Source organism: Caretta caretta, chromosome 1 (genome assembly GCF_965140235.1).
Source record: "Caretta caretta isolate rCarCar2 chromosome 1, rCarCar1.hap1, whole genome shotgun sequence".
Lineage (NCBI taxonomy): Eukaryota > Metazoa > Chordata > Testudines > Cheloniidae > Caretta > Caretta caretta.
In genome coordinates, this window is record NC_134206.1 from 46,058,610 (window position 1) to 46,073,065 (window position 14,456).

The window sequence follows — 14,456 nt, forward strand, 5'->3', positions numbered from 1 at the left end:
GGAAGTTGTGTCACAGAGCATTGCAGCAAAATGACAAAAACAAAACAATTCAACAGAAAAACAGGACAATAGAATTCAGAACTGTATCTGTTTTTGGAAGACACGCACTCCTGTCAGCATGGCATCTATCAGGCATGTTTTGGCACATTTGGATTGGTCTGGCTTATCTGTAAGAGCCAGAAGTCAGATTCCTCTTGTATGGTGACCTCAGCTTCCTCCACACACTTTGCAGTTTCATTTTGTTTCCTACACCTTGTCTGAACCATGCTGATTATATAGTCCCTGCATAACACCAAACTCTGCTTCTGTCCAGAAGACTAAGTAGTGCATCAGAATCCCATATTCTGGGTAATTCACAGCTGAAAGCAGAGAGGTTGTTACAACCCTGGCTGAGTTTGTGGATAGTCACCAGGTTGATGTACTGGACCAGAACCACAGCTCTCATGTGCTTTTAAGCCTACTGTCTGGACATGACTCAGATTCATTATCTTTAAGTTTGGCCTTTCAGGCACACTCCTGGGTACAGAATCAAATGCTGGTACCCCTTTTGGGATGTGGAACCAAGCAGTCCAGCTGCCCTAGGTCCCAAGACCAGTGCTGCAAGGTGGGAAGGTCCCAGAGCCCAAGCTCGACTGTTTACACCATAATTAAACAGCCCTGCAGCCCAAACCCCACAAGCCTGAGTCAGCCATCATGGCCAGACACATGTTGCTAATGGCAGTGTAGACATACCCATGGAGTTCTCAGAGATAACTGCGAACAGTTCCAAGATTTCTTCAACTCGTTCATTAAGTATCCTATGGTGAATTCCATCAGGCCCTGCTGACTTGAATATATCTAACTTATCTAAATATTCTTTAGCCTAATCTTTCCCTATTTTGCCTTGTATTACTTCCCCCTTGTTAATATTGTGTTGTGTTAAGTATCTGATCTCAGTTAGCTTTTTTGTGAAGACTGAAGCAACACCTCAACCTTCTTGATGGTGTCCATTATTAGCTCTCCTTCCCTACTCAGCAGAGGACCTATACTTTCCTTCATCTTTTTCTTGCTCCTAATGTATTTAATGAACCTCTTCTTCTTGCTTTTTATGTCCCTTGCTAGTTGTAACTCATTTTGTGCCTTAGCCTTTTTCATTTTGTCCCCACATACTTATACACATCCTTAGCAATCTGTCCATGTTTCCACTTTTTGTAGGATTCTTTTTTAATTTCAGGTCATTAAAGAGCTCATGGTGGATGCCATGACAACATCAAGCAATATTTTGAAACATCCTACCAATAATAAATCTGGGACTAATTTACAAGACTTATAACAGTGAAAAAACCTGCATTTATTCTAAAGGTTTTGTAACAACTAAAAACTGATGGATGTCAGACTTCACCTGAAAGTTTCTCATCAAATATCTGCTTCAGGATAGTATGGCACTTTGCAACAAATATTACTGGCCTTGACACTTTTCAGATAGTTCCACTCTTTGTCAGAGTTATGCTTTTATGGCACATATAGCTTGATGCAGAAGAAACTACAGTGCACAGCTTCATTTCACCCTCTCGTAATCCAAGATTTTTGCACCACTATCTGTTTCAGTGATCATTTTCCCATAGATTCTCTTTTTCTGCTTACATGGCAAGACAGCCTAGGTCAAATACATAGACAAGCTATGCTGCTGATTCTCCCTTTCACAGCTACTGTATCGCCTGTTTTACTTCAGTGGAAAGCTTCCCCCAACCCCCACTCCAATACCAAGTAGAAGAACCAGACCTGATAACTCACCAGTTATGAGCCAAAATGTATTTCAAAGTGAAAAAACTGTAGAATCACAATACGATTTAGGCAGTACTGTATCTACGAGTGTACACGGGGACTAAGATGGACTTAATGCAGTACATGCGGCAAAAATTTAATTCACCCTATGTTCATTTCCATTTAGAAGCAGAACATAAATTTGAATATTCTATTGCATCTGATGTGTAAGAGTTGCACATACTGAGACAATGTGCAAACAACAGGTGCTTCCGCTGCAATTAGTTTTGCCAGACTAAATAAATTAGTAAATGATACTTTTATCTTTGTATTAGTGATGCTAAAACAAAGAAGTTCAGTTCTTGAGTTTATTCAAATTGTTTTATTTATATAAAGTGTTTTCCACTATACAAAAGAACCATATGTAGAGCAGTTGAGGGTCAATAGTTACAAAAATATAGATTTAACATGCAATCTCTTTAGTCATAAGTAAAGTCTCAGTAACTTGAGGAGAAAAAGTGTCTTGCAACAGAAAAAAAATGAGTATGATGGGAAATATCTACTTAGTAGTGGTGAGAGTGTGATATACCAGGGTATAATCCATACTAATCAGTAACTGTGTCACCCCTGCCCTGTAACCTGGGGTGTCCTTTACAATGCCTTGCTGTAGTAGCTTCCAACCAGGACTGCTCACAAACAGTATCCAGCACATAAGTCACTCCCATCTATGTCTGTGGATGTTGCAGCCAGACAGCCACACCTTGGCTCCTATCAGCCTTAAAGATTAACACAGGGTGACCCCAACACACTCTTAGTCCCAGATTCCACCCTCCACCCCGAAACATATGTACTGTATTGCCCAGCCCTCACCTGGATAGTGCAAATATATTATGTCCGTCACTCCTTTAAAGGAATAATATACACACAACTTGTTACTACAAATAAAGTTACCCAGACACTTCAACTTGAACACAATAGATTAGATAATACAATAAAACAAATGTATTAACTACAAAGAGAAAAAATTTAAGTGAATACAAGTAATGAGGCATAAAAGTCAGAAATGGCAACAAGAAAAATAAAGATAAAATGCTTACTGGTGCCTAACAAACTATGTTAGATTCAAAGCAAAGTTTTTTCATCACATGCTTTCAGCAGTCTTACTGAACAAACTCTTTAGGTCAGGACTCCTCCCCCAAGAGTCCAATGGCTACTTCCTTTGTCTCTTCAGGTGCAGTGAATGTGATGGAGGGGAGGGAAGGGTGGAGGTGTTCACCTTGCCTTGAGGTGTTTGCCCCTGCTTTTTATAGTTTCAGTCCCTCTCTTGAAAAACATTTCCAGCTGGGAGCAAGGTGACAGGTTGTCTGTGTGAAAGGAAGGAAGGAAGGAAGGAAATGCCATGCCATTTCTGTGCTAAGATGTAGATTTTTTCCCCTGCTCCCTTTCCTGCCAAAGAACGGCCATTTAGCAGGTAATGGTCCATCAGCCTTGTTTACATCTGGCTGAAACATCATCTTACCCTTTGTCTCTGAGGGACTGGTTTGGCCACTCCCCAGACTTATCTAGAAAACATACTTTTAGTCAGGATTTCAGTTTATGTTTATAACTTCACATATAATGCTGCTATGTGCATTTTGCCATGGTATTATTGAACAGCAAATTATAAGTTTTGACGTAACTTAGAAGATATACTTCATACAAAGATTATTACAATAATGTGTTGGTGTGAACACAGGGGAATATTCTGTCATAGAGAGTATGTCTACACAGCAAAGAAAAACCTGCAGCTGGCCCATGCCAGTCAACTCGGGCTCGCTGGGCTGTTTCATTGCTGTGTAGACTTCTCAGTTTGGGTCCCAGAGCTCCAGCTTTAGCCCGAGCCCAGAAGTCTACACAGCAATGAAAGAGCCCCGCAGACCAAGCCCTGCGAGCCCAAGTCGGCTGCCATGGGCCACATGCGGGCTTTTCATTGCTGTGGAAACATACCAAGAAAGTACAGGGAAGAGAGGGGAGTAGATAAATATGCATTAAATCCAAAATGAACATAAAGAACTAGCCGCACAAGTTCTCATATTTCAACAGCTGTTACTTTGATTTTTCTCTGAGTAGGAACAATCTAACATGGTCCCTACTTATGTGAGTGATATACTGTAGATTCTCAGTGCATTATCCATAGGTTTAGAAGGATTCATTCTTTTTTTTGGTATATGTCAGTAAACATTGATTTAGCCATCCACACACATACCAACAGAAAAATATTTCCATCAGTAATAGGCAAAGTAAGAAGAATGCTGCTAGAGAACTTAGTTTAATTTAAGGATATTTACTTTATATATTTTGACATGTGATGTTGACATAATATTTTAAGTTATAAAGCCTTAGCTTTTTGAAACTCAATGTCTACTGTGATTAGTTGTTGACTGACCCACCATAATTTCCCGCAACTGTGACAATTTAAATTGATAAAAAATTAAGAAAATGTTTTAAAGTAAACATTGATATTATCTGTTGAAATTATTTTTAAAAAGTTAGTTTTGCCAAACCTGACTATCCATGAGTCATGTACAATTACCCACAGCCCATATGTCCTCCTTGAAATCTGATTTACTGTATAACCTACCACTACAGAGAAGTCACCTTTAAGAATCTATTCCTTGGCTGAGAAAGTCACTACCTGGTATGCTATTTGGAGAAAAAAATCAAAATACAAAAGGGCTTTTTAAAGTGTTGTTCTGCACACCAAGTGAAACAAGTGGCAAGAAGCACCTGCACTGGATTCAAAAACATACCTGAACAGCCATATTTGGGGTCGGGAAGGAATTTTCCTCCAGGGCAGATTGGAAGAGGCCCTGGAGGTTTTTCACCTTCCTCTGTAGCATGGGGCACAGGTCACTTGCTGGAGGATTCTCTGCTCCTTGAAGTCTTTAAACCATGATTTGAGGACTTCAATTGCTCAGACATAGGTGAGAGGTTTTTCGCAGGAGTGGGTGTGAGAGATTCTGTGGCCTGTATTGTGCAGGAGGTCAGACAAGATGATCATAATGGTCCCTTCTGACCTTAGTATCTATGAATAAGCTTGACTGAAAAACAGTGGGTATGTCTACACTGTAATTAAAAACCCACAGTTGGCTCATGTCAGCTGACTACAGCTAAGGGACTCGGGCTAAGGGGCTATTTAACTGCAGTATAGCCGTTCGGGATTGGGCTGGAGCCCAAGCTCTGGGACCCTGCAAGGTGGGAGAGTCCCAGAGCTCGGGCTGCAGTCTAAGCCCAAATGTCTATACTGTAGTCAAACAGCCCCTTAGCCCAAGCCCCTTAGCCCAAGTCAACTGGCATAGGCCAGCCACGGGTATCTAATTGCAGTGTAGACATAACAAGTGAGAACTTACTTTGGGACAAGAAAATGTCAATTACTTTGGGATGGCAGCTAAAGCGTGACCAGAACAAAATATACCTACAGATGTTAGATACCAATATTTCACTTCCATATCAAAAAAATTCTCCATGCATTCCACCTTTCAAAGTAACTATAGTTCTGCCTGTATTTACATCTACCTCTGTTGCTTAGGAAAGCTCTGTGGCTACATATGCACCTCAATACCACCTAATAATTTAGTGTTCACACTCATTTTTAAACAGCAAAGAAAACCACAAAAGATAGAATTTGGAGTCTTTTGACTGCAGTAGTCATCTGCCACAAGTTTTAAAGGGGATACAGTTCATAACAAAGGGCTCTGGGGTTGTGTATCCTGCATTCAAGTGGAAGTAGTGTGTTCTACATATGTTAGTACAGAAGCAACCAGAGCAATACCAAAAGAGGTTGCAAAAATGGAAGAGATAAGGAATACTGACTTGAACCTTATTGCAGTCACTGATAGCAACTGTTCTTATTCCAGCATCATCTTCTGATCAAGCAGTAAAAAGAGATGCAAAACACAGACTTCCTGACATAATTTCCATTGGACCTGTGCAAGCTCTTGGAAGATAATGCACTGCAGTTTCATATTCTCACGGCTATCACTAGAAGAGTTAGTAAAACTATAAGATATTTCAATATCACTTATATGCTCTCAAGGAAATATTTCTCTCTGTGCTTTGATGCACAACTGTGGGGAACTCCAATCATTTCCCCCAACAGCTACACGAAGAAGAAGATTTGACAGAACTACACCACTCCAGACAGGAAAAATTGAAACCTAACCCTTGCCTTTTTGCAACTGCTATTTTTTGATTCCTTGCTTCCTGCACACACCTCTTTTCAGTTGTGTTTTAATCCAATACATATATTGGTAGGTATAGGTACATCTTACGCATCACATTTCCTTAATGTCTTTTTCTTTTCTGGGTATCTATCACTGTTTGTACCTAAGATTTTAGACCTTTAGAAGATGGTATCTAATTATGTAATCATAGAATCATAGAATCATAGAATATAAGGGTTGGAAGGGACCCCAGAAGGTCATCTAGTCCAACCCCCTGCTCGAAGCAGGACCAATTCCCAGTTAAATCATCCCAAATGAATATGCGCCTCCGCAGTCACCATGATTTTTGCACCACAGCCAATAGTTCTTACATAAGTATTTGTCTACTCTAACTACCATTAGTTAAGTAAATGTTCCCAAACCTCTGCAATGAAATTTACCCTCACTTCATTAAAGGAATTGGGGGAGGAAACAGTTAATTGTCTATCTTCATCCACTGGACAACAAAAATCAAATGTGCAAACAGGAAGCTGAATATCCTCTCACTTACATTAGCCTATTTCCTAAAGCATTTCCATCCTAGACAACTTCCTGTCTAAACAGGATACCGTGACTTAGTTATTGTCACAATTTCTGTTCTATGAATTAGAAACTTTTATTTTTAAACTGCATCTTGAAGAAAACATTTGCCAGGTAAATTTGAGATGATGACCTAGGGACAAAAAAGTATCATTTCAATGAAAGATCTATCAGAGTGATTTCAAACCTGGAGTTCTAATAGGCTTTCATCCTTCTTTTTAAGTGAAGGGGGGGAAAGATGGTTGAAGGCAGATGGAACATGGGGGGGGGGGTCACATGCCTGTGTCCGTGCACAGTGGGGAGGGAGAAAGCAGCAGGGCGATTGGCTGAAGACTGAGCAACCCCCACTACCTGAGGCTGCTTCTCCTTCCCTGCTGCTGGAGTCCCAGCACTTCTCACAGTCTGCTTTGCAGACCGCTCACTGAGGCGAGTCAAAGTGGCATCTTCCAGATTGGGAAGAGGAGCAGCAACATGGTGCTCAGCACCAGGCAGCTCAGGTGGAGCCCCATCCAGCCCAAGAGCCTTGGGGGTGAGCGAGGGGGGGGGAGGTGGGAAGAGTGGGGAAAAAAGGGCAGACCCTGCTGCTTCCATGCCATCCCAGCAGCAGGGGGGTGCGTTTAAACTCCAGCAGCCTCCAACATGCATATCAAGGAGAAGGCAATTTGGGAGTCCCATATTCCCCCTTCCAACAAAAAGTGACTGATAATTCTCCAACTTCTTGTTAACTGAGACGATCCAGCCCCAAGCACAATCCCACCCTGGTGCCACCTACCCTGATGATTCATGGGGGAAATGTGCATCCCAACTGTGTTGCTCCTTTTGTTAGTCTTATTTTGAACACTTGCTAAATTGATTGAGTATAGTTCAGGCAGGGGTACCTGCAAGCTCTGTAAGGGGCTGGGCAGCCACAGGACTGAGAAGGAGGAGGTAGTTGCTACTGTATGTTATGTACATACATATCAAGTTTCAGGGGATGGAGACAGAGGCAACATACAAAGTGGTCACATGCCCCCACAGAACCTTTCAATTGTGACTCCCCCCACCCCACCCCCATCCACAGTTACGTGTCACCTCTGGTTGAAGGGTTCCCTACTGTACATACTAATAAAGTATCCTAAGTATTTTACAGTATTGGGACCATAAAATGCATACATAGGCAGATTCAACTGACATTCAAGTCAAACATCTGATTTGTTTTTGTTATTTAGGGTAATGGAAAGAAATATGAAGTTTATATTTCAGAAAAAGTAGGGCCTCCAGAGATCCAAATGACCATATATAAGAATAGCAGTATCATTTCTGGCTTCATTGCATTTATTTTATTTTACTTTATTATCTGCTTTGACCTATTTCACTATGCCAAATGGTAGTACAAACAAAATTCAGACAATTTTTAAGAGGCTACAGTAGATACAGAGCAGTTTCACAACTTATTTACATTTTTATAAAAAGTGAGAATGAAACTACTTAACAGGGCTGTTGTGAGGCTTCATTCATTAAATTGTGGAAAAATTTGCTAAGTTTTTTCGGTGGAAGATGTTGCAGAAATGCAAAGTATTATGTTAATTTTTGAAATCTCACAAGGTAAATGCCCTTCCTCTGAAAGTCTGCCATAATTATACACATACAGCCATAACTTTTTACAGTATAATCCATAAACTATCCTACAAAAGTATATTTAGAACTTGATTACGAGTGCATTGACATTTAGAAACAAGAAAAATGCTTAGATCTTCAAAACACATGCTTTCTTACATTCTTGCTGTACTGAACAAACATGATCTTAACCAGATTAATATGTACTTCCTTGAAGCTCACGATTTCATCTCTTTCTTTTCCCTATCCAAAATACTAAAAAGGGCACATGAAATGAACACCTACCAGTTTATGGAATTAATATTCATTGACACAAATGCAAATCTAAAACAATATAATGGTTCACAACATAAAAATCATACAATCAAAAAACTCTTTTAACAATTAAAAACTATGACACGTTTACATTTTTGTAAAATATGCTGCAAATATGATGTCATGACATATGCAATCATATTGTCATCAATAAGACAACAGTACCGCTAACAGAGCTATGAGCTGGAAAAGTATCTTGGAGCTGGCATGCCCATTGGATTTGACACACACCCACACAAACTACAGGTTTCATGCAAAATATGAAGTGCTTTGGTATTAAGCATGGATGGTTAGGTTTATTCCACCAAATTTATTCCTGTTAAGCCTGGATCCTGCAAACACTTATGCATAGGTTTAACGTCAAACACAAAAGTAGACCCATTAGCTCCAATGAAAATGCTCATGTTTAAAATTAAGCCCATGAATAAGTGTTTGCAGAATTGGGGCCACAAAAAGCATGCATTACAACATTATTTTTTATTGCACTATAGACACCATGACCCAACAATTACATAATTAAATAATGACAGTTGAAAGGATTTAATTTTCATCTTTAGAAGGCAATACACTTTCTGAACAAGTAACTCTATAGGTCTACTATAAGACAATTAAGAAGCATGCAAGTCAGTGATTTGATATTAACCAATTGTCATTGCAAATAAAAGTCAATACAGAGTTTTTAAATACGGAAGATCAACGACTGACTGAGATTTCATGTCCTCTGTTGTCTTCTACAGCTCCGACAAAGAACATTTTGCTTTTAAATTACTGCAGTTTTCTTTTTAGTTACAACATTTAATACTTAGTAAACACACTACATCTTACTGATTTCTGAAATCAATTTAGATTAATCCAATAACTAATAAACACTCTCTTTTTATATGTTTCACTTTTAATTTTAAAGTGATACTCTCAATTGAAAAAATGCATTGGTCTGAAAATGTTTTACCTCCTATTATTATTATAAGTGCAAGACTAAAATAAGAAAATCTATTTTGTTCCATTTTCTTGTTATGATTATACATAAAATTTTGTCAATTTCACTCTTTCCTCTGCACTGTCTATTTCAGCTACATGAAGATTTATTTTAAAAAGTACAAAACTGAGATTATAAAACATATGAGTGAGCAGGGAGACTTAGGGGCTTGAAACTACTTTAACTTATCTTTTGAAGTAGATTAAATTTCTATGGGATGGTGGGGCTACTTTACACCAGAAGCTAACAAACTTGCTTGTTGTCAGCAAGTGAGTACATAGATATATGCACAGATATATTTCGTCGTGGTGGTTTGACACACCACATGCACCACAGCCCTGATTCTTAGACTGCCCTGTGCAGGTGGGACCCTTACGCCAATACCTTGGAGTTAGCAAGACTCCTGGGAGAGCAGACCCTTGGTGCCAGTGCAGCTTGCAGTACCATGGCCGATATTTCTTGTAATCGACAAGAACAAAAACATGGTGCCCACCTTCTCTTCCAGAACCGGATCCATGGTTTATAGCTTTGTTTAAAGTGAACTAGGTTTTTTTTGTTTTGTTTTTTTAAAAGTTGCTGGAATAGAATCCATTCATATATTCCATCACAAGAAGCAAAAATATTTAAACCCCAATATTTGAAAATCATTTTTCCTTTACTTACTTGCCCTGAGTTCGGGGTTCTCCACCCTGCCTGAGTTGATGATGTTACTAAATGCTAATACAGGATGAAGATGCAGCCAGATTAGGAAAACAGTACAGAATATTTTAGTTTAAAATAAACTTTAATTGTTACATTTATCCATGTATTTTAGTGATTTAGTAAAGGAAACAGTTATTGTTATTTTTTTTAAATATATCATTTCAGTTCACTTTAGACTAACAAAGTGGTTCTCTTTGCATTTGCTTCTCAGCCTGGTCTAACTTTCCATCACCAAAACACTGCATTATTTTATGTAGCACCAACCACAAAGGAAGATAAGATTCCTACTCCAAGAAGCTTAATTACAGAAGCAACGCTAACAGTGCTCTATTAAATCATGCTAATGTTCTACAATTTGTATTTAGATTATGTACCTTGTTTCCATTCTGAGGAAATTTGTTTTAATAAAGTCACAGCAGCATAAGGCACTACATCTTTATTTTCAAAGTGGATATGGAGCTGGACACTATTTCAAGCCATCTGATGTTTCTTCCTAAGCCTCCTTGATCTGCTATCTGCTTGTATTCTTAGGATAAAAATTAGCAAACCAAAAGAAATGGGAACGAGAATAAATATCAGCCATTCCAATTGTTTATTTCATTAAATGAAGAGTCTAGCTCAGAACAGTTTCTCTTTTTAAGAATAGGTCAAATGCACTTACGATTTTGAATTTATTTTCAGAGACTATCATCAAACATACGCCAGAACTAATCTGTAACAAATATTTTAATTTTGTATGAAGATCAAAAAATAAACCCACAATATAATGTAATTAAAAAAAGGAATTAAATTAAGCTCAGAAGTGCTTAATAGTGGATTTCTACAGATGTAAACAATCAAATAGTATTCATTAACAATATGGTAAGGGACAGTCATATTTGCCACTGACACATCTAAAACAATTGGTTATTCACTTAGCTGACTGAATACTAATATTTTTTTCAAAATAAAGAATAATTTCTAAAGCATTCGTTGGAAAAATTCAGTTGTTTAGCAGAAGACCACTCTAGCTTTTACATTATTTTTCTGATAGAAAAAAAATAGAGCTCAAAAAAGGAAAAAGCATTTGTTATTTAAAAAGTAGACGTCTACATTTAAGTTCTGAAATGGCTGCCTGTTCTACATGCTTCTGGGAAAGTTTACATATGTCTATGGTTTTCTTTGGCACGGTTGTAAAACACACAACCGTAATCCAGTTCCTGTAATAGGGGCTTGTTTACAGCGGTTCTTTCTTCCTCCAACACACTCAGTAATTCAACTGCTTTTCAGACTTCAGTGCTCTTTCATAAAATAATATCAAAGTAAAATAGATGTATTTCAATATCTGACAGAATAAATGCATCTGTAGTCAATCCTCTGTACATAAGCTAAAGCATAAACACATCAGTTTTGGCGCACATGCAATTTAGGATTAAGTAGTCTTTAGCACATAATGACAGTTCAGGTTTGGGTAGAGAATTGTGTAGTTCTTGGAAGACACCTAGTGTGCAGTTCCATCCAGAAAATACCCATTTTTTCTCCTTCATTGTGTTTAATACCACAAGCACCAGGAATAAACCCCATTTCTTCTCTACAGAGATGAGAAATGGCAACAGCCAGCCACAGGGGGCAAGGTAAACCCTCTTCTCTCATTACATTTTTGCAACGATGACTTTGCCTTTGCTTTTTTCTATCCTCAGAATGTGTGGGTTTTGTTGTTTTTGTTTTGTATTTTCCCCCAAAAGGTAATGACAACTTATTTATATTCAAATAAAAATTTGAATATATATACAGACAAAGTCAAGCTGACGGTCAACAGACATATTTAGGCAGCCTCTGCTTGCAATGCAGGATTTATCCAAATCTTCTGTCTGAAAGGTATGAAACATGGGGGGTGGGGGGGGAATTCACAATCTCCCAGTTACAGTGACAGGAAATGCAGTATGTTAGAATTTGAAGGAGCATAGAGGTAATCACCACCAACATATCCTCAAGAAACAGTAAATCTGCCTCAAAATACATGTTAACTACTTATGCTAAACAATCGGTTTCACCTCGTACTTAGCTTTGACACTCTGAGTACGTTTCCAAGACCCGAAGAAGAGCTCTGTGTAAGCTTGAAGCTTGTCTCTCTCACTGACATAAGTTGGTGCAATAAACGATATTTTCTCACCCAGCTTGTCTCCCAGTAAGAGGCTGACTCACCCACTTCACAAATCTCTAACATGGAGAAGGGACTCAGAGAGAACTATGGGGAGTAGGAGGAAAAATCAGTATCTCTCCCCACCCAATCTTTGACCAGGTTGAGAACCAGTGGAGATTGCAAATACTTTTATTTACACAAATATAAAACAAAACTTTGAACTAATCCAGAACTTCTGAGGTATGCATATTATTATCCTATATAAATACATGTTCTCATTACTTTTATCCTGGCCATACTCACTGCATGTGTTTTAGGCCCCGAACAAACCTTGGGGTACAGGCTGACCCCTGTACCCCAAGCAAAGCCTCAGTGACCTCAATGGGGCACTATGTGGGGGTAGGAGTCCACCCAAGCAGATCAACTTTCAGGATTAGGACCCTAAAAGCAGTAAGCTCCTTTGAGGCAGGTACTGTGCCATTTTATGTGTTTGCAGAGTGCCCTGCACAATGGGGCCCTAAACCTGACTAGAACCTTAGGGCACTGCCACCACAACATACATAAAGAATAATGGTCTTCCAGAGACAGAGAGACAGTACAAGGGGAGATGGAGGAGGAGATATCATTATCAACACCCTACCCCCATCTGCCACTGAGTGGAGACTGAGAGACTCGTGCCCAGGAAGAGAAGTGAGTAGTCATCATCATCATCATCAACCCACCCACACATCCTCCCCCAAAACAGACCCTGTCCCCGTGAGAGAGGAGAGGACCTGCCTCCCTCACACACACACAAGAAACAGAACTGGGGAAAGGAGAGAGGTTATTTCCCTGCCTTCAGATTTCAAGCACAATCACTATCTGTGGTCCTGAGCGCAGGTTTTTACTACCCTGGTCTGATATTAGGCTAAAGTAGCAGCCAGTTGACAGAAGCCCAGGGGGGTGGAGATGTCACCACCAGCTCCGATACAGAGCCCAGGAGGCACCAGCCAGCCCCCGAGCCCACTGGCAGCCCAGCGGCGGGGCACAGGGCATGGCGGCGCTGCGGCACTAAGAGCGCGCAGCCTAGCAGCGAACTTACCCCGACCGGCTTACGCCGTCACCTCCTCTTCCTCCTCCTCCTCTCCGGCCCCAACTCAACGCGGCGCCCGGGTCCTGCTCATCCCGCGGCCGGGGGCCGCCTCCCTGCCCCCGCCCGCGGCGGCTCCGCCTCCCGCTGTCACCGCCGAGGTCCTGGCAAGAGACAAGCGCCCAACTCCGGGCAAGGACTTCGCCGCACGCCTCACCTGGGCGGGCCGCCTCCTCCTGCGGGCAGCGCCGCGGCCCGAGTGACGGCGCGGCTCAGCCACTCAGCCGCCAGCCCGGGGCCGGAGGAAGCTCCGCAGCCAATGGGAGCGGGGCCAGGGCGGGACCCGGCTGAGGAGGCGACATCGGCCCGGCGCTGGGGTGTCCCCGCCGCTCGCCTGATTCCAGCCGCACACGCGCCCCGCGGGGCGGGCTGGGGCAGCAGCGGGGAGAGGTTAACAGGGAAAGGGCAGGTGGGTGTGGAGCCTGGGGGTAGGCGGTGGGGTGCCGGGGAAGCGAGTGGGGGAGTGATGGGAAGGGGGTTTGAGGCGGGTCTGGCAATAACTGGATTTAGGGAATGGGCGATATTAGATTTGAGATGAAATGAGCGAGGGAGGAGCCCGGAGGAGACCAGGGCGAAGCAGTAGGAGGATGAGCGCTGGATACATAAAAAGGAGGGATTTTTTTCCGCTTTGCAGGCACCCCATTCTACGTTACCAACTGTGGCTAGCTAGAGGCCGCACTGGAAACAAAAATTAGCTTTTTTCAGTTCACAGGTTGCTCCTGTGTGCTGGGTTACACGCAAAGCGAAGCCACAGTTGCAACCACTAGTGGGGATGAGGGTAAATAACCCTTGTCTGTGTGTATATAAATCTCCTCACTGTATTTTCCACTTTATGCATCCGATGAAGTGAGCTGTAGTTCATGAAAGCTTATGCTCAAATAAATTGGTTAGTCTCTAAGGTACCACAAATACTCCTTTTTGTGAATACAGACTAACACAGCTGCTACTCTGAACCCCTTCCCTTTTTGTAGCCTGGTTACTGTCATGTTCACGTTCCCCTCAGTGCAGCTTCAGATCGTGCATTTTCACTGCTGGTCCCCCTTTGCCTCCAGCTTCCCTTCCCCAGTCACTGGCACCGGAGTCATTGCAACC

General features: G+C 41.1%; 1 protein-coding gene across 3 annotated transcripts in view; it reads right to left on the reverse strand.

Annotated features, from left to right (window-relative positions):
- LNX2 (ligand of numb-protein X 2) overlaps positions 1-13,514 on the reverse strand; it is a 95,266-nt gene extending 81,752 nt beyond the window's left edge. For 2 of the 3 annotated variants that reach the window (XM_048846329.2, XM_048846327.2), the window contains exon 1: positions 13,317-13,513. The gene's annotated coding sequence lies outside the window, so the exon portion shown is untranslated. Of the gene's footprint in view, positions 1-13,316 lie in introns of all 3 variants that reach the window. The other variant, XM_048846346.2, reaches the window with a different exon arrangement.
- Positions 13,515-14,456: the final 942 nt, after the last annotated feature.